The sequence below is a fragment of the Notamacropus eugenii genome, chromosome 6 (assembly GCF_028372415.1).
Source record: "Notamacropus eugenii isolate mMacEug1 chromosome 6, mMacEug1.pri_v2, whole genome shotgun sequence".
NCBI classification, from domain to species: domain Eukaryota; kingdom Metazoa; phylum Chordata; class Mammalia; order Diprotodontia; family Macropodidae; genus Notamacropus; species Notamacropus eugenii.
The window spans coordinates 256,860,856-256,882,530 of record NC_092877.1 but is presented as its reverse complement, the minus strand read 5'-3'; the positions used below and the strand labels follow the sequence as shown (position 1 = coordinate 256,882,530).

The window sequence follows — 21,675 nt, the reverse complement described above, 5'->3', positions numbered from 1 at the left end:
CTAGTTGAGGCCCTTATTATCTCTTATAATATTTTGCAATACTTATAATAAAATAATGATATAACATTAACTCTTTAAAGTGACCTCCTAGCCTCCAGTTGCTCCCCATTCCTATCCATTCTCCATACAACTGCCAAAATGCTATTGTTAAAGAATGTGACGTCTTATGTGACTCTTGTTCAGGAATCTCTAGTGGTTCCTTATTTCCTCTAGTATAAAATACTGTTTGGCATTTAAATTCTTTCACAATCTAACTCTAGACTGCTTTTCTAGACTTATTATATACATACTACTCCCTTTCAGCCACTCGAAGACACAGCTGCATGAAAAATCAAGATGCTGTGGGAGAATAATCAAAGACCTTGTTTCACATACCTCCCCTTCCCCAAGCCTTTGTGCTAGCTCTCCTCCATGCCTGGAATGTTCTCTTGTTTCATCAATACCTCTTAATATATCTGGCTTTTTTCAAGATAGCTCAAATGCTATCTTCTACAGAATTTTCCCCCGTTCTTTAATCTGTTTAAGCATCCCCTCAAAGATACTGTCCAGCTACTCTGTATATAACTTTTATGTACCTATTTTTTCTCATATGTGTCTCCTCCATTTGAATATAAGCCCTTTGAGGGCATGGACTGATTTAGACTTTCTTTATATCACCAGCACTTAACATATAATAAATATTTCATAAATACTTGTTGATTGTGTCCATGACTTTGACTAGACTGTCCTCCTTGACCAGAACTCATCCCTCCTTATCTCTACCTCTTGGAATCCCAAGTTTACATCAAAACTTAGCTCAAACACTTCCTTCTTCCTATATGAGAGCCTTTGTACATGAACCCTCCTTTCCATCTGTCAGTGCCTCTCACCTGAAATATATCTTTGTACATACTTGCACGTTTTTCCCAATAGAATGTAAATTCCTTGAGGCACAGGTTATTTTATTTTTGTTCACATGTTCCTGTCACCTCGTACAATGCTTAGCATATAGTAGATATTTTAGTAAATTGTTATTGATTGATTAGTTCTACAGCAAAAAACTTTCTAACTGTTGGAGCTGTCTTAGAAGTGAATGGGAGTAAATCTACCTTCAATGGTGATCTTCAGATGAAAGTAGTATGACTATTTGGGGAAGCCATTGTAAAAGAAATTGTGGTGCACAAACATAATGAAATATTATTATTCTGTAAAAAATAATACAAGGAAGGAGGAGAAGACTCATATGAACTGATACAAAATGAAGAAAGCAGTACTGAACATATACATGATGTAAACTGAAAGAACAATAAAATGATACAAATTAAATAGTGTGAAATTATAATGGTCACCGAAGGAGAAATATGAGAAGGCTCACCTTTTGAAGATGATAGAGATGGAGACAGGACGAGAATATATGTGGAGCACTACATATAATGTCAGATTTCTTTGGACCTGCTTATTCATTTTGATGAATATTATTTTTTCTCTGTCTTTTTTTAGTGTTCTTTGACATAAAGTATATAAAGTATGTCTCTGTGGAAGGAGGAGGAAGAAAGGAAGGGGAAGGAATGGCATGGAGAGATACATTATGAAATGTAGGTGATGTAAAAAGTATATATATATACATATATATATAATTTTTAAAAAGTAAAAAGTAAATTCTTTCATCTCCCTATCTTTGTTAGTAAAATAAAGGACTGGATCTGGGTTATATTCCAACGGTGACACTTTCTATCTATGAAACTTGGGCAAAATACTTTTCTTCTCTGGGTCTCAGTATTTTTATTTGTAAAATGAAGACTAGATAGCCTTTAAAGTCCCTGCTAGCTTAAACTTTAGGATCCTGTGCTCTTCAAATCTCTTTTAATCTTAACATTCTTTAATATGATGTTATCACTATATCGTAGCTATCATGTCTTACCGAAGGATTTACTGGCCCTCCAAGAATACAGCAATGAATAATGAATCATGAATGGGAAATGCATACAATATCTCAGAAAGTAAAGTACAATAAGAGCATCAGGTGTAGTTTCTAAAATTAATGAGTTTCACAGAATAGTTATAATTATCAAATGGCCCGGAGAAGAGTTAAGATGCGAAAATGAACTTCCATCCCTTCATTCCAAAAAGATGGAGATTATAATGGATACGGTGGATATGGTAGTTAGATTAAAAAACAGATTGATCGCTTTTGTATTTACCTAATCTTCCATTTCCAAATATATCTAATAGAATACAAGGGAAAGAAACATGGGGGTGGGGAAGTAGTTTAGCAAAACTAATACATTTTCTGAGTCTGAAACTCTGCAAAGAGAGAGAGATGCGTTTTTTCTTTTCTTCTTCAGGGTCAAAGACGTCATTATAATTACTCAGTATTTAATGTTACTGATGTTCCACAGTGTAATACTTGCTGTTAGAGTGGTTGCATGTATTGTTTTCCAGGTTCTGCTTACTTCCCTTTACATCAGTTCATTGAAGTCTTCCCACGTTCCTGTATATCCTTCATAGTCAAAATCGCTTGGGAGCAGTAACATTCCACTATCTTTGTGTGTCATGGCTAGTTTTATTGAATACTTTTTTCTTCTTTCTTTTGAAATTTTTATTATAAGACAGCTCCTCAGCAGGGAAAAGGAGGAAATATATTTAGAAATGAAGGCAGTATGACAACAATAGGTATTATAAAAATTAGACCACTTACAAATTAAATTATTGGTTTCCTTCTGCACCCTTTAAAGTCATCTCTGAACTCTTAAAGGGCCCTGCCCAAATCTTTCCAGAATACATTCTGACTACATGAAGGGTTACATAATTTACTTACTTTAAAGACATTCTGTACTTATTTACTTAGACTATGAATAGTAATTCTTGTTGGTTTTTAGGGAATTTTAAGGGCAATCTTCCAGGCTATATGATTTTGGATTACAGCAGACATCTGTTTTGAAGGCTAGTTGGAGTCTCTGATTCATTTTTTTTTCCTGTTCAGGAGGGAGGTGGGAGGCAGAGAAGGAGAGGGCATACCAATTCACCTTCCTGTACTGCAGAAAAACAAAAAAAATCATCCCTTGTCTCTTCTTCCACCCCCAGATTCCCAACTGAAACCAGCTGTCACCTGAAACCCTCTGTTAACTGTTTCAGGTGATGATTACAGGTGAGACCAGCCCCCAGGCAAAATTGTGAGGTAGGGGAAGTATGTCTCTCATAATCTCCCCTCCTCTTTTGATGCCCTTTATCTCTTGGGAAGTACATCTTTCTTCCCACCAGGCATTCTGTACCCTCTGGCCTTCCTTCCTTTTCCTTTCAATACCTGCTCTAAAGAAAGGTTCTAAAACTCAGCATAGAGACTAAATAAAAATAGCTTATATTTCTATCACATTTTTACAGTTACCAAGCACTTTCTTTAATTCTTCATCACATTTTTATCCCTATTATACCCTTGCTAGATATATAGTGCAAATATTATTTTTCTCATTCATAGGTAGCCAAACTGAGAACCAAAATGGTTCTCAAGTTACTTGCCCAAAGTCACCAGTTAGTGTGTGGTAGAACTCAGATGTGAACTCATGTTCTTACTTTCATACCAAACTTCCTCTCCTTTCTCTTCCCAGAGGAATGTATATTTAATAGGGCTAATGGGATCATAGATTTAGAATTAAAAGGAGCTTGAGCATCATCCAGTTTAAAGCTCTCATTTTTCAGATGTGGAAATTCAGGCACAGAAGTTGTTCCTTGCTTGTGGTCACATGACAGGACAGCGACAGAAAGCAATATCATTACTAAACATATATGCACCAAGTGATATAGCATCCAAATTCTTAGAGGAGAAGTTCAGGGAGTTGCAGGAAGAAATAGACAGCAAAACTATACTAGTGGGGGACCTCAATGTCCCCCTCTCTGAACTTGATAAATCTAACCTCAAAATAAACAAGAAAGAAGTGAAGGAAAGAAGTGAAGAAGAAGAAGAAGTGAATAGAACTCTGGATAAGGTAGATATGAGAGATCTCTGGCAAAAACTGAATGGGGATAGAAAGGAATATACCTTTTTCTCAGCGGTACATGCATATACAAAAATTGACATGTAGTAGGGCATAAAAATCTCACAATCCAGTGCATAAAGGCAGAGAGAGTCAATGCATCCTTCTCAGATCATAATGCAATAAAAATTATATATAATAAAAGGTAAAATATGAAAGATATTAAAGGTAGATCAACTGGAACCTAAATAATCTAATCCTAAAGAATGAGTGTATTAAACAACAAATCATAGAAACAATCAATAACTTCATTCAAGAGAATGACAATAATGAGACAACATACCAAAACTTATGGGATGCTGCAAAAGCAGTTCTTAGGGGAAGTTTTATGCCTTTGAATGTCTACATGAATAAATAGAGAAAGAGGAGATCAATGAATTGGGCATGCAGCTGAAAAAGCTAGAAAAAAGAACAAATTGAAGGTCCCCAAGTACATGCCAAATTAGAAATGCTGAAAACCAAAGGAGAGATTAATGAAATTGAAACTAAGAAAATTATTGAACTAATAAATAAAACTAAGAATTGGTTTTATGAAAAAAACCAATAAAACTGATAAACCTTTGGTCAATTTGATTAAAAAAAGAAAGAAGAAAACCAAATTACCAATATAAAAAATGAAAAGGGTGAACTGACTTCCAATGAGGAAGAAATGAAAACAACAATTAGAAATTACTTTGCCCAACTGTATGCCTATAAATTTGACAATCTAAATGAGATGGATGAGTATTTTAAAAAAATACAAATTGCCCAGATTAACAGAAGAGGAAGTTGAATACTTAAACAACCCCATCTCAGAAAAAGAAATTGAACAAGCCATCAATGAACTTCCTAGGAAAAAATGCCCAGGGCTGGATGGATTCACAAGTGAATTCTATCAAACATTTAAAGTACAGTTAATTCCAATACTATATAGACCATTTAGGAAAATTGGTGAAGAAGGAGTTCTACCAAATTCTTTTTGTGATACAAATATGGTTCTGATACCTAAACCAGGAAGAGACAAAACAGAGAAAGAAAATTATAGACCAATTTCTGTAATGAATATAGATGCAAAAATTTTACATAAGATATTGGCAAAAAGAATGCAACAATTTATCATGAGAATAATACATTATGATCAGGTAGGTTTTATACCAGGAATGCAGGACTGGTTCAATACTAGGAAAACTATCAGCGTTATTGGTCATATCAATAACAAAACTAACAGAAACCATATGATTATCTCAATTGATGCAGAAAAAGTTTTTGACAAAATACAACACCCATTCCTATTGAAAACACTGGAAAGCACAGGAATAAATGGAACTTTCCATATAATAATAAGCAGTATCTACCTAAAACCATCAACAAGCATTATATGCAATGGGGATAAGCTAGATGCATTTCCAATAAGATCAGGGATGAAAGAAGAATGTCCATTATCACCACTGTTACCCAATATAGCACTAGAAATGTTAACTTTAGCAATAAGAGAAGAAAAAGAAATTGAAGGAATTAGAATAGGCAAAGAAGAAACTAAGTTATCACTCTTTGCAGATGATATGATGATATACTTACAGAGGACAGTGACAGAGCTAGAATTTAAATAGAAATTCTCAAACTTCAAGTTCAATTAAATAAGTGTTTATTGTGAGGCATAATGGATAGAGAACTAACTTTAGAAATAGAAAGAAGTAGGTTAAAGTATTATTCCTGAGATATACTGACTCTGGCAGTCAGACATCATTTATTAAGCACCTACTATATGCCAGACATTGTGCTAAGTGCCAAGGATGTACCATCCTAGGGAAATCAACCAACCTCCCAGTGCTCCTAGAAAACTGTGTAAAATTTTGAGTGAGGGAAAGATGGAGAAAGGGGCGGGGGGAGAGAGAGAGAGAGACAGAGAGAGAGAGAGAGAGAGACAGAGAGAGAGAGAGAGAGACAGAGAGAGAGAGACAGACAGAGAGAGAGACAGACAGAGAGACAGAGACAGAAAGAGAAAGAGACAGACAGAAAGACAGAGACAGAGAGACAGAAACAGAGAGACAGAGACAGAGAGACACAGAGAGAGCTTATTTGCATTGGTAGAAGGAGTTTCCTTTGTGAATAGAACCCCAAGTCCCATCATAAAAGGAAGAAAAGTTGGTGATTGGAAACATTTTTGAGTACCTATTCTATTTTAGGCATAATTATGATGGGGATATAAAGCCTGAAAATAAATTCACTCCCCTCCTCAAGGAGCCTATCAAGACATTCCATTCCACCAAATGAATACTACTCAGGTAGAATTATAGATCCCAGTCAGCAAGTGGGAGAGTTATTCTGGGAGTAGTTACACTTTCTAGATTTCCCTGATGTACCATCCACCATAGACAAACCACAATAAAATTCATCACCATATACTACTAGCCCCTCAGTCTCTCATGACTGGAAGATGGCTCCCTAAAAGCCTGCAAATTGGATTGAAACCAGGCAGGGAACATTATTTACTCTAAAGACTGGGCTCCCCTTTCTCGGTTTTCCATTGAACTATTTTTTTTTAGTGCTAAATAATTAAGGTGAATTGTTTAGAAGTAGAAGGGACCTTATGAAGACAATTTGGTCCAATCCTTTCATTTAAAAAAAATAGTAAATTTCAGAGGTTTGTTATGGTTACACAGTTAAGAAATGGAAGTAGAAAGCAAAATGTAAGCTCTTCAGGGAATGGACTTTGTCATTTTTATATTTACATTCCTAAAGCTTTACACATAGTAGGTTTTCAGTAGTGTTTGTTGAATTAATAGAGTGTTTTTCCCCATTATTCCTTAATGAGATGGTAATAATGTTGAAAACTGTAGCATTGTAGATACATTGCCTTGTCAGATCTTCACAACAACCCTGGGTATCTGAGTAGAGAAAAGAGAATATATAGGAGAGATATGGAGGTAGAAGCAATGAAGTCTGCCTGGCAACTGTTTGCATATGAGGGAGGAGAGAGAAGGAAATGATTCCAAGGTTATGGACCTAGGTAACTGGAAGTATAGTAGAATGAATAGGTTTAGAAGGAAAGACAAAGAATTCTGTTTTTGACATGATGACTTTGAGGAACATTAATTTGGAGATGTATAATAGTCACTAAACATTTATTAAGCACCTACTATGTGCCAGGTACTGTACTAAGCAATGGAGATTCAAAGAAAAGTATCCTTGAGGAGCTCACAATCTAAATATGCAGTTAACTGTGTATAAACAAATTATATACAAGATCAATGGGAAATAATAGAGGGAAGGCACTAGGATTAAGAGGGATTGGGAAAGAAAGAAATCCTCTCTTCCTAAGGAAGGTGAATTTTTAGCTAGGACTTGAGGGAAATCAGTATGTAGAGATGAGTAAGGAGAACATGGGAATGGAATTCAAGAGAGAAGTTAGAGATGGATATATGGATTTGAGAATCCTCAGCATGGATGACTATTGAGAGCTGGTATTAAAGTCATTAAGTAAGAGAGAGCATAGACAAAAGAGGACCCCAAGCTCACTTCCATCATAGGAGGCAATAGGATGATCCCATAAAGGATACAGAGAAAAAGCTGTCAGAAACGTAGGAGGGGAACCAGGGGAGATTGGTATCAGGAAAACCATGGCAAGAGAGTGTATCCAGGAGTAGGAGCTTGTTAACATAGTCAGATGCCACAGGGATGGCAAGAAGGATGAGAACTGAGAAGACTCCTTAGGATTCAGTAATTAAAACAAGGATTTGAATTTATATCTCTTGATACCAATTGCAGGTCTTTCCCCCATTCCTTTCTTCCCTTTATTAGAAATCTGGAAAGTCTGTTGTCCTTTTGACATAAATAAATCAATCATTAAGCACTTAAATGCCCAATAAATGTACCAATTACTTTTGGGTAAAACATGGAATAAAAACATAAAAGACAGTCTCTGCCCCTGAGGAACACAAATTCTATAGTGACAATATAATCAATGATTTCTCACCAGAATGAATTTGTAGCAAGGCGGTAGTTTCTCTTTAATCTTTGAAAGGAAATTTCTGACCTTTTGTTTAGTATTAGAACTTGGACATCTCTTTTAAAAGGCTAATACCATAATAAAAACTGTAGTTGAGATAGTTAAATGTACCCTCTCACCCCTGGGGAAATTTTAGGTCTGTACATAAAATGTAGCACATAATACCAGGATTTCTCTGGTATAATGTACTATGTTTTCAGGATTTCAGTAACTTTAGAGCTCATTTCAAGTTCTGACTGAACTCAAAAGCTAAATGATTTCTTCAGGATCTGACTACAATAAGGATAAATATTACTGCACACTTATATAAAGGTAGCATCTTGTACCATCTAACATAGACAAATTTGGTTGTTTCACGAAATTGTTTTGTGAAAAAACTAATGAAAGCTGATTTACATAGACAATGTATCAAGGTATCAAATTGACCTGAAAAAATACCAATTACACTTTCCCCCCACCCTGGAGGTTGTTTAAACTATGCAAAATAACTAGTAATTGACATTAAAGAATAAAATTACCTTAGTTTTCTTAATATAAACAGCTTGGAAACAATGCAGGTAGGTCACTTTGGGGTCTTAGGTTAATGGTAGCTTCTAGATGACTGCCTTTTATTTAGATGTCCATCCATCACACTTTTACTGACATCCAATAATATGTATAAACTGGATTGATGCCTAACCAACTTGTGAACTCAGACAGATTTCTAATGTATAATTGTGTCTAATGCTTTAAAGAAATAACATATCTTTGCACAATTTGATCACTTTGAAGACAAAGCTAAGGACAAATCTTTAAGTTAATTTATTTGAACAACAAAAACCCCATATATTTCATAGCTCATAAATACTTTCTTTGTGATTTCTTAAATCTCATGACATTATTTTATTTGCATTTTATACTTGTGGATTTTGAACAGAAGAATTATTTGAATTCTTCAACTATGGAATTTAGCAAATGACAAAGATAAATGCTTGCTGATAATATAAGGATTTTCCAAAGTTGGAAAATCAGTAAACTTTGCTTCCTGTTTCCCCAACTCTGTGTCTAGTAAAATATTTTATATGGGATCAGGAAATATTCTTTTTTCAAAAACCAGTGACATTGTCTTGATGGAGCAAACAGCTGGTATTAAAGAAAATGAGTTATTGCAGAATGTGGTTTCCTGTACTGGCTAAAGTTGTTCTGATGACCAAATCCTCTCTTCCTTCCACTTGGCCATAATTCATTTCTCTCACAATCTCCCTCTCTCTCCCTCCCCTTTTTCTTTCTCCTTAATCTCTTCCTCCTCCACTGATAACTATTTGGGAGGTGGATTTTGTCTATATAACAATAATTTGACTGATGACCACATCTCCCTACCATTTCTGCTCCAAATTGCATAGGGAAATGGAATGAGCACACAGTCTAGAGTTAGAGACCCTGGATATTCTGGCTTTGCAACTTATTATTTGTATTATTCCCTTCTCTTGACGTACTTGAGGAAGTATCTTTGCCTCAGTTTCCACATTGAAGAAATAGAGGGTTGAATTAGATGAGCGCAAATATCACTTTCAGTTCTAGGTCGTATGCTGTGGTGAATTGTCTGGTTGTTGTAACATCACATGGTATCAACTTCACTCTTTTCATCTGTTTACCCAGTAATCCATTCACTCATCCAGCATTTATTGAAACCCTTTATTGAGTAATTTCATTGGGTGGCACCAAGTGTATTGTACCAAACATGGAGCCGGCCTTAGACACTTGCTACCTTTGTGATCCTGAGCAAGTCACTTAATCACTGGCTATGTCAGTTTCTTCACCTACAATAATAAAGGGAATAATAATACTTGTTATAAGGATAAAATGAGATAATATTTGCAAAATACTTAGCAAATCTTAAAGTGCTATGTAAAGGCTAGCTATGATTGCTACTAGTTTCCCCCTTTCCCCCTTTCCCCTGGAGCATTCTTTGGCACGCTACATTAAAGAATTTTTCTTGTTTGGTATTCTGATCTTTTGTCTCTCCTTTGGAATCTTTAATGGTTGGTTGCCACCTTCACATATATGAGTATTTCCCTTTTAAGGAGAGGTTTGGTTTAGCCAGGTTCACTGACGTGATCAGGATCCCTGATGAGAATATCACAAGAATTCTTTAAGTGTTACCAACTCTTGATTTGTCCACATTTATTTAAACAAATTCAGTCAAGAGTTCAATCCTAAATAGCATTTCTATGATGATTATAATTAGCACAGGAATTAAATTAATTCTCTTTAATTGGATGTTTTATGTGGAAGATTCCTTTCAAACAAACCTATGATTTGGGGGTAGAGGGGTTGGTCCTAGTAAATACAATCCATGTGGCTTTAAGCTAATATTTCATTTGAATGAGAACTTCACCAAAAAAGTGTACTTTGGGAAAAGTATTATCATATATTTAAAATAGCAGATACTGGGCTTGCATTTCAGTTTACTAGAGAGAAAGTTTTATAACAATGTTCATTTGGAAGCATCTTCAATTATAAATTTCTATCCACATTTTCAGTAAAAATTGTATGTGCATCAGTACATCTATGCTTATATGTGTATAAGATGACATTTAAAATTTTTAAAAATTATTTATTTTATTCTGAACTTAATAAAATAAGCATTTCCATAGCATAGCAGAATAGAAAAAAAGAGGATTGCTCATGAAACTACAAATCTATTCTGTACAATTTTCTATTCCTTTTAAATATGTAATAAAGTTATCATGTAACTTTTTTCTTTTTTCCCCTCCCCTCCGCCTACTCTAGAGATGGGTACCATTAAACATGCACATACACACAATCATTCTTTACATACTTCCATTTGTTATCAGTTCTTTCTCTGGATGCAGATGTGAAATGGATATTTGTAATAGTCAAAATGACTTAGTTATTCAAAGTTCTTCTTAAAACAATATTGCTGTTACCATATATGATGTTCTCAGTTATTCTCATTTCATTCATTATTTCATGCAAGTCTATCCATGTTTTTCTAAGATCATTGAGCTCGTCATTTCTTATAGCACAGTAGCATTCCACAAGACATCTTTTAAGCTCTTAGAGGGCAAAGATTCTCTTTGCAGTTGGCGAACCGTTCTTTATAGTATTTAGTAAAAGAGCACTATGTGTCTTCAGTAAGTTCTGTGCTTCATTCTTTGCATTTAAGAAGGCACAATCTCTGAATCCTCCATCATATAGGAGGAGGCTCAATTCATATATGGGTGTTTCTGGATTCTACGTCTGGTTCGAGGTACATTGTGAAGGCTGGTCAGCATCCACTTAAAATCATAGTGCTTTCTTGCAGTATAGTTGTTACCAAACAGAAGACACATTAATTCAAAACAAAAATTATTAGTAAATAGTTAAGTAAGATAAGTGAGAAGAAAGATTTCCCCTATACATACAAAGGTGCACTCTTCTACAAGTCACCACTGAGGAGGAGACATATGCAGGGAACATGTCTCACAAGGGAACATGGATGGAAGGAGACACATATAGGGTACAAACACAGGTGTTCAGGGCATGCTATCAGAGGCTACTCATACTTCCAACACTGCAGATTGGTCAGGGTTCTCCAGTGAGGTCATTGGTTGAATGGTTTTTCCGGCTGAGCTGGGGTTCTCTGCTCTTTCATTCTCTTTGCTGAGAGCTTCTGTTGCTTTTGGAATCTTCACTGTCGCTTCTGATCTCTGCTGAATGAGTCCACTTCCAGAGCAACTGATCTTTGCTGGACACCACTGCTGCTGCTGTAGCTGAATTTTTTCTCCCATTCCCTTGTTTGATTACTGTCATCTTCCACGGGAGAGAATCAGTTATCTGCTCGCCCTTTAACTTGATGGTCTCAAGCTCTTTGTGATATGCAGAAACAAACAAAACAAAACAAAAACCAAAAAATCTGAGACACTCCTGCCCAATCAGCTTAACAGAAAAGTCTGTATACATTCTAATATTTGTCTTTTGAACTCTTTTTCCTGGGTACCTCAATCTGAATCAGGAACCAAAATTCCTTCGAATTCACATCATATCCCTGGATCTTTATCCTTTTTTTCAAATCATTTCAGGGATTCCATTTAGCAAAACTGCCAAGTTTCTAGCTGGGGCTTTGGTGAAAAGATTTGTTTCATATGCTACCATCCTATCTTGATAGCATCCTTTCATGCTCCATGATTTGCATGCAAATGAACTCAGGTGAAAGGCTGAGAAGAGACCCACTGGTCCTGGTGACTTTTGTATCACATCCCTGACAAGCAACAAAAACCGTGCTCTCCTTACATTGATCTCTTGATTTATTTATCCTTAAATCAGATGATTCTGCCTGCAGTTGTGCTCTACTTTGACCCAAGCTGTTTACTTCCCTCTCTATGCTGATTATCTACACAGAACAGAAACATGATAAAGATGAGATGGATGGAAATTAATCAATTCTTAATGATTGAGGTTTCGAATATTTTCCTCAATAAAACAGCAATAAACAGTATAAATCACGGAAGCAGCTAAACTTCAGAGCCCTTACCACATGGTGGAGGATGTTAGAGACATTGTGAAGTCAAGAGGGAACCCTACAAAGCGAACAGGGGTAATGACATTGGCCATATTGGGCTATTTCCCCAGGAATGGCACCTGGGGCATTATCAGCCTCTGTAAGCTAAAGGCTGGCTACCACTTAGGGTGAACATCATAGATTTTGAGCTGGAAGAGACCTTAGAGGTCAACTCATCCAAACCTTTCATTTTTATTGATATAGATACAGAGACCAATAATCATTTTAGGTTTCTTGAAGAAAGCTCTAGTGGGCCCCAAAGCAAAAAGGCTCTATTTATATGAGACTTCTCTTGATGCTATAGCTCCAAGTGTCTTTGCTCTCTCCTGTTACCTTGTATTTTTCCTATATTTATTTTATATAATCCTATTTTATATAAACATAGGTCTACATACATGTTGTTTCCCCCATATGAAATGTGGAGTAGGGAATCCATTTTTTTTTTTTTTTGCATATCAAGTGCCTGACTCAGTGTTGGGATTGTATTAGGCCCTTAATAAATGTTTTTTGATTGATGAAATGATTGATTTCCTCCAGATAGGTAAGGCACTTTCCTTGCTTAAAGAGCAGTGCTTTTTCCACCTAGTCTGGGGCTACCGCTTCTTCTTCAAAGGTGCTACTTAGGACAGGGATGCTAATAAACCCACTTCCTGGCTAATTTGCTATTATGACAACTTGACCTACCAGCAAGGGACCATGGAGAGGTTTTTGACTGCTGTTAGTTTTGTTTTTTCCCCAAAGAGATCTCAAACTCAACCACTAGGTTACATTTGAATGGGGTAAGGAAAGTTATTTTTAGGGGCTATTTTATTTTTTTTAGAGATTCAAACAAAAATATCTGTTCTATCAGACAACTTGGCACCCACAGTCGACCCAAAATAGCAAGAGAGATGGAGTGCTAGTAAATACATAAAAGTAAGAAATAATCTTTCTTGTATGTTCCATCCAAAGGAACTTGACTTGTAGTTTCTCCTTGTTGAACCAATGAAATCAACACAGTAGTGAACACTTACATTAATGAAACACAGGTAATTTGAGAGTATGAAATATAAAAGTGATTCATCATTAACTTTAGAGTGAATTAATATTATCAGTAGACAATCATCCTGCATGTTTTCAAACCAGACATAGAGAGATTATTTTTCCACCCTCAAACCCTTCAAATCACCCATCTATCTTTCCTATTTCTCTTGTACAAGTTAAAAACTCTCCTTCCTCACTTGCTTTTGTGACAACCTTGCTGTAACTGGAAGGTTGGAAGTTCTCAATCTATCATTCAATTAAAAATGGCTTACCGTGTTGTAGAACCAATGTGATAGATATTCACAGTGCCTAAGGCAGCTATGAATATGTCTGTGTAATTCTAAACAGCAAAATACAACACACTCTACACATAGAAGATAGAACCAAAACATTAATTCAAACACTGGAAAGCCAAATCTCAACACCAGAAAATGAAATCCATCATAGTAACCAAGAAGTCTATACATATTATCAGGCCTTCCCACAATCCTAGCTGCCTGCTTCCTCTGTCCTTCCCAGCTCTGACTAGTCTGACCAACTTCCTCTCAGTTCTGCTCCTACTTCACCCCTTCCTATGCCATCCATTCAGCACACTCCTTCCACCATATGTGACTTAGGCTTCCATGTGATTTAAGCAGGTCACATGGGCCTGTTAATGAATGGGAAAAATCTTCCCATTTACATTGCCATTACATATGTGCAAAGCACTGTACCAGGAATTGTAGATAGAGTGATGTTTGGAGTCAGGAATATCTAAGCTTAAATCTATCCTTGACACTTCTTAGCTCTGTGATCCTAGGCAAGTTGTTTACATCCCACAGACTCAATTTCTCCATCTATAAAAGTATAGCACCTACATCTCAAGGTTGTTATAAAGATCAGATAAGTAAATATTTGTAAAATACTTTGCAACCATCAAAATGCTCTATCTCTATATCTATCAACCTATGCTAGCGTTTTTATTATTAGTTAGAGTAGAAATGGAAGGCCTACACATTTTGTAGTACCGAAATACTTATGCCCAAATTGGAGATGGCTCATAGTTGCTTCTACTTTTGCCCTAGCTCCTAAAGTGTCTCCTTGCCATTTTGTGAGGAAACTGAGAGAGATTATAGCTTGATGAGATCCACACTGGGTCATCAAGGTTCATCTGGACACCTCTACCAATGGCTATCGGAACTGCATCTTTGTTTATCCTGCGCAATCACATTTTAATCTCCCTAATTCTGTGAAATGAGTGGGGGCTTAGGTAGGAACCTCAGAGCGGTCTCTCAACTTACGGAAAAGTCCAACCAATTTGTCAGACGTGCCAGGGATGCTTGCTCCTTCTCTCAACCCTTAGGTATGAGCCCCCATTTTGTGTTCACCCAAAGGACTCCGTAATTATTAAAGCTTCTTTAATAGAGCTCTTAACATGCCTATAGCCCCAATAATGGGCTTTTCCTTTCTAGTAAGATTTTGAAAATTTCTTTTATTCCTGAATTTTGAAGAATGGTGCAGATTTCCACTTTTTTCTATTCATTTTTGAGGGAGAGGTGGGGTAAAAGAGTGGTCTTGTTGCTAATGAAATAATTTCCCTAATCTTATGATGAAACCACATTGAACTTATTATTTCCATCCCAATAAGGTCTTAAAAGAATTAACTTCATTAAGTAATGTTTCCTAAGTTGAAACTACTCTTCTGCCTCATGTACATGACTCTCTATAATACTGCACCTCACTAGTGCAGTGTGTATGTGTGTGTGTGTATCTATATTCAGGCATATGCATATGTATACGTATATGTTTTAGGAGGCAGCCATGCATATGGCTCACCTGGGGGTATAATCTGAGTAGGAAGAAGTGCATTCTGGGATACCATCCCTTTTCAACTGTACTAAAAAAAAGCAGTGCTACCAGTGGTTGGTGATGAGGGGGCAGAATTGGACTGATGATTAAGAGGAAGAAATTGTAGGTAGGTGGGAAGAAGAAAAAGCATGTCACCTACTATAAGTGGAGTTGGGCGAGGAAGTAAGAAGAAGGAGGCTGATGTGGCGTGGTCTGGCTAAGAAGTCTGTGCTGCTCCTACCAGTGATGAGTTGAGGTAAAGGAAGATTTCTGAGGGATGTTGAATTCAAGCTGGGGGTGGAAACAACCCCAGAAAGATGCTATTGGCACCTTCCAAATTATCCACTTGGGATAAAAGGATTCAATGTAACCCAAACTTTATGGCTTTGTCCCCACACATGAGGCAGCATGTCATTGTGAATAGAGAGTTAAGGAGACCTGGATTTAGAGCCTACCTCACACACTGGTTGTGTGATCCTGGGCAAGTCACTCAACTTTTCTGTGCCTCGTTTTCATCATCTGTAAAACTAGAGGATTTAATGTCACTTCCAACTCTCAATCTATGATCCTATGACCCAGATTTTCTGACCCTCTTGCATATGACCAAGAAAAGGAATAGGTCTTTATTGAAATCAGCCATGGGACTCCATCTTGTTCTTTATTTTTCTTTTATTTTTGACACATTTTGCCCCATAGTTGCATCTGTCATTGGCAATGTATTCCCCATCTTTCTGTATTGATGCCTACACTAAAGAGAGTTATAAGTATTGAATCAAAACTTCACCAGTCTCTTAAAAGTCATGAAAGCTGCCGATACTCTACTGAGTGCCAAATTATTTTCCAACTATGAACCCTGGAGTGACTACCCATCACTAAATCTGAAAATATGACTATCTCTAGGAATCAACTAGAAGAGAAATGGTCAGAGTGCAAGCTATGGGGAGATGGCCAAGTTCAAAGGCAAGCAGAAGGAATCCCAGGCAAGGAATGAGGGATGATGTAGGCTACTTGAATAGACAGTCTCTATGTTGAGTCTTTCACCCCTCATGCGACACCATCACAGAACTGCCATTTATGTTGTGGCTCAGAATGTTGGGATGTTTGGGGTGGAGTTGTAGATGGGTCAGAGAGAAGGGAAAATATGTCATAGGCACCTGTTCCCCATTACAAGTGGAGGACAAGTGTTGTATAAGTTGAGCTCATAGCACGCTGTCATAATAAAGCTTCTTTTGACAAGAGCCACCTTGGTACCTGCTGGACTTACCTTGAGATGAAGGATCTCTTACAAGATGGCTTTCATTGCTATTTTATTCCTTTTTCCAGTCATCTGACATCAGTGTCTCAGCTTAAGAACATCAGAATGGAGAAAGGAGAAGCCTGTGATGAGTGAAGGAGCTAATTCACATCTATAGTATCCCTTGTGCATTGGAACTACCCCTGCTCCTACCTCATCTCATATGAATGAAGGAAGTCACCATCACTGTGAAGGAACAGGCCAAGTTTTCAGCCTTTTGCTCTGAGAGTTGGGGTGGAGTACCATTTCAGTAAACTGAACAAAGAAGCCCCTTTTCTTGTTTCTTTCACCTGTACAACAGACTCTGTATAGAGCTGCAGCAGCAGCAGCAGCTCTGAGAGAGTTCATATTATCATGGTTCTTGTGTTTGTCCTTCATTGCTGAAGACCATGCCATCAGAGAAATGATGACATGACGTGCACTTGACTTTGTTTTGAGTGTTTTGAATAATGGTTCTATGGGAAGAAGGGAAGTTAAAAGGCTTTTAGTTCAATCCCTTCATTTTAGAGGTGAGGAAATGGAAGCATAGCAAGCATCAGAAGCAAGATTTAAACCCAGATCCTCTGACTCCAAATTCAACATTCTTTTTACTATACCATATTCTTGTCATTCATTCCTCCTATTAATGCACCTGATAATGTAGGAGTTGTCATAGAACCACAGATCTTTAGCTAAGAGTGACCTCAGACATCATGTCAACCCCATCATTTCATGGACAAGGAAACTGAAGTCCAGTGGTTTTAATATATTGTCCAAAGTCACAGAAGTAATAAATATCAGAGGTTTGAACGCAGGTGCTCTAACTCAGAGTTCATATGTTTACCGCTGTCCCACTGAGCTTTAAGCCTTCCCAATCACGTATTCTGTAATGGAGATTCTTATTTAGGACTAGGTTGGCTTAGGTCCCTTCCAACTCAGAAATAATGTGACCCTCAACAATTACTTCAAGCTTCCATAAACAAGGAAGGCAAGATCATTAGTCATACTTGGATCTCAATGACTCAGGAATTCTAAAGAAATATTGGCTGCTGAATTTTAGGTAAATGTCAGTATTTAAATTATCTTTTCTATTGAGAATGAAGAGAGGTGCCTAGAATATTTGAAATATAATTAAATTGTTAAATAATAAAGTCCACAAAGATATAAAGGGGGAATTTATCACACATGAGATATAGTAGCCACACTCTTTAAGCTAGACTAGGAAATGAGATGGTGGAGGGAAGAAAGAGTGGCCAGAAATGTACCAAGATTAGGTTTTAACTTTGAGCATCTGTCAGCTGTTCTAGGCCCTCCCACCCCCACCCTAAACAACTGCTGTTGTGTGCAAGTTCAGAGAGCCTAACCAGGGTCTTCACCCTGCCCTGACCTTCTGAGGCACAGCTGACAGCACTTCAGGCAGCATCTGGACTCTCAGAACAGCTAATAGGCACTGGCAGGTGTCCAAATGTGAAACCAGGGAAAGTTTGCAAGAGCACTTAGGATACCTCCTTCCAGCCCCATTGTCATTCAACCAACAGAACAGGGGAGGGGGATTGGAGGTACCTGTTCAAGTTCATAGCTCTAACTCTTAGAGAGATGATGGCTATTTTTACTATAGACACTAATAAAATATGGGGCAGAATGAGTATGAGAGAGGCAGAGAGTAGGAGAGGGGAGATAAGACAGGGATGACCACTTTCAAGTTAAAAAAAGTAATAGAATTTTCCCTGAAATAATACTTCATTTCAATGTCAACAAAAGTCTCTGGCTAAGATACTCATTAATTCGCTGGTGCCTCCTTCCTATAGGGTGATGACTGCATTTAGGATTTTCCAGATTTTCCAACAAATGTGTTTTTGTCATTCTTTCTCCAGAGCTCCTGATGTTAGAGGTGTTGGGTTCAAATACCTGATGTTACCACCTCTTTGACTTTGGACAAATGATTCAGTCTCCCAAGACTTCAGTTTCCTCATGTATAAAATAAAGGAGTTGGATTATGTTACCTCTCTGGTCCCTCCCAGACTTAGAGCTATGGTTCTATGATCGAGTGCTTTCTAGAAGACCTCCAGAGCCTACTTCCTCTTAGGAAGTTTTCCTGACATCACAAATAAATCTGCCTCTTGGTAACCTCTACTCATTGCCCCTGCCTCTACTTTTTGGAGACAAATGAAAGAAGTCTAAACCCTCTTCCACATCCAAATAAATACCTTTCTAGTACTTGACAACAGCCGTCATGCATACCCTCTCTTCTCCAGACTAAACACCTGCAGTTCTTTCAACTGATATTCACATGACGTGGTCTTAAAACAGTTCACTCCTCTGGTTACCCTCCTCTGGACATTTTTCCTAAAATGTGGTGCCTGGAACAGATCACAATATTCTAGATGTGGTTTGATCAGAGCAAGGTACAGAAGGATCATTAGCTCCTTATACCTAGGAGCTATGATTCTCTTATTACAACTCCAAATTACATTAGCTTTTGGGGGCTGCCATATCTCACTATTGACTCATATCAAGCTTATGGTCCAGAGAATGCCCCCCATTCCTTGTCAGACCAGCTACTTTCTGGGGTGAATATCACTCCCACCTTGTATTTGTGAAACCAACGTATTAAACCCAAGTGCAAGATTTTTACATTTGTCTCTACTAAATTCCATCTAATTTTCTAATCTGTCACAATCTTTGTGGATCGTGACTTTGTCATTCAGTGTGTTAGTTATGCCTCCTATCTTTGGCAGACTAAATCGGGTTAGTTTCGCCTGACTTGATCTTGATGAAGCCATGCTGTTTCTTTGACATTACCATTTCCTTTTTAAAATATTCACTAATGATACCTTTAATAAAACATCTTCGAATTCCCCAAGAATGGAAATGAAGATCATCAACCTGTTGTTTGCAGATTCCATCCTCCTCCCTTTCCTTTTGTTTTAAAAATCAGGATAACAGTCTCCCTTTCCAGGTCTGTAGCATCTCTACCATTCTCGACAATCTTTCAGAAATCACTGGTTCAGTGATCACGACAGCTAATCTTTCAGGACCCAAGGATATAGTTCATCTGGGCCAGATGACTTGAACTTAAGGGCAGTTAGGTGCTCTTATTATCTCTTTACTTTGGATAACAAGCACTGACTACACGTTTTTATTCTATCCTTTCCAGTACAAAAGTTAGTCTCCCTGACAAAGAGAATGGCAGCAAGATGAGAAGTGGGAGTTATGTTTCCCTCGACTTATCTTGAGAATGAAAGACAAACAATGATCATAGCCCTTTGTGCTCCCTCAATGCATTTATTATAATTCTTACATTTATTGGTACCTAAGCGTTATCTCTGTTTACTAAAGTGTAAGGATCTTGATTGAGAACTACATCTTATTTCTCTTTGTATCTCTCTTATTGTGCATAGTAAGTTCTTAAATATTTGTTCAACCAATGAATAGATAAATCTTTTGTACTTTTAGAGTTTTTTGGAGATGCAAAAGAAGATGAAAAGATCACCACAAGCTAGTGATTGTCTTATGCTAGTTTAATTATATCACTGTCATCTATTTATTACCAAAATGTTTGTTTCTGTTCCCGGTTGATCACAAAGTCTTTCAGGTCTGTCCTGTTATGATTCTAAGCCTCTGACAGCTAGTTGTCTTGGTTACGTGTTTGATGCCTAATATATAAAGGAATGGTTTACCTAAGCCTTAATTTTTCTTGAAAATTTGCTGGTTTGGGGGAAGCTAGGCTGTGCAGTGGATAGAGCTCTGGTCCTGGAGTTAGGAGGACCTGAATTCCAATCTGACCTCAGATAATTACTATCTGTGTGACCCTAGTTAAATCACTTAACCTCAGTTGCATCCAAAAGGAGAGAAACAGTAAAAATTTGCTGTTTTCACCTCCTTTAAGGTCTGAAATAATTCTGTGTGTCCTGTCACTGTTGTCTGCAAAAGGAGCTATATCAGAATTCTAAGAACTAGAAATAGAAAAGACTTAAATAAGGTAATTTGTTTTTCCTGCTGACAGAGCAAGTTCTTTTCTAAATACAAGTAAGAGGTAGGCCTGGCATAATAGGCGGAAGGCTAATCTTGGAGCTGGAGGACCTGAGTTCCAGTCTGACCTCTAACACATATTAAATATATGAAGATTTAACTTAATTAAGACTTAACTAACACCACGCATTTCCCCAAATGCATACCTCTGGTCAATTCTAACCAAAATAAGAAAAATCAAACACTAATGGTGCCACATTTTATTCTGGGGAGATTCATTTGTGGCAGAGGTCACATAGAATTATTAGTGAATTATTTTTTCAACACTGCAGTCACTTTTCTTGGTACAGATAAAGTATTTTTCTTTCCTTAAGTCATGGTAAAAAGACAATCTAAAGGCTCTATTCATTCATGTAACAAGTATTTATTGAGTACTTAAATAAGTGCTGGCTAGTATTATTTACTGTGTGAGAGTCACTGTGCTAGTGCCATAAGGGATTCAAATGAAAGGTAATACGTGATTCCTACCTGTATGGAGTTTTCAACTTTAAGTAACTAGATAAATGTATGAACAACTGGAACAATCAAGCGAAGCCCCTGGTTTGCTGGATTGGGGCACCTCCAGTGTAAGTGGATATATACACCCTGGTTCTTATTGTTCTGAGGGACATGGACCAGGCTGACATGACAGAAAGTTCCTGACTGGTTCCCTGCAACTGGGGGGATTGTATGGAAGATGAAAAATAACTGTCAGGGAGGTAGATTCTCATGGGAGAACCTCCTCCTGTAGTTTATAAAGGGAGTTTCTGAAATTGCTCTGCATCTGTCCTTTGGAGCCTTCTCTCTTTGTACAAATTTTTCTCCCTTGGACTTCAAACATGGGTAGGAAAAGGGGATTTAGCAGCCCTTGACTCAGAAGCAACACCAGCATCTGGAGTGGGGACTTGTGTTTGTTGCAGGGGGCCTGAAATGGGACCTCAAGTCTCTGTCTGCTTTCTGCCGCTTTTTTATTTCCATTTGTAAGTAATCCTGAGATATG

General features: G+C 37.3%; 1 long non-coding RNA gene across 2 annotated transcripts in view; it reads left to right on the top strand.

Moving 5' to 3' along the window:
* LOC140512810 (uncharacterized) overlaps positions 1–21,675 on the top strand; it is a 203,129-nt gene that overhangs the window by 161,602 nt on the left and 19,852 nt on the right. The window contains exon 5 of one of the 2 annotated variants that reach the window (XR_011969925.1): positions 1,480–1,574. The exons of the other annotated variant lie outside the window; for it this stretch is intronic. This is a non-coding gene — a long non-coding RNA (uncharacterized lncRNA). The remainder of the gene's footprint in view (positions 1–1,479; positions 1,575–21,675) is intronic. 2 annotated transcript variants of the gene reach the window in all.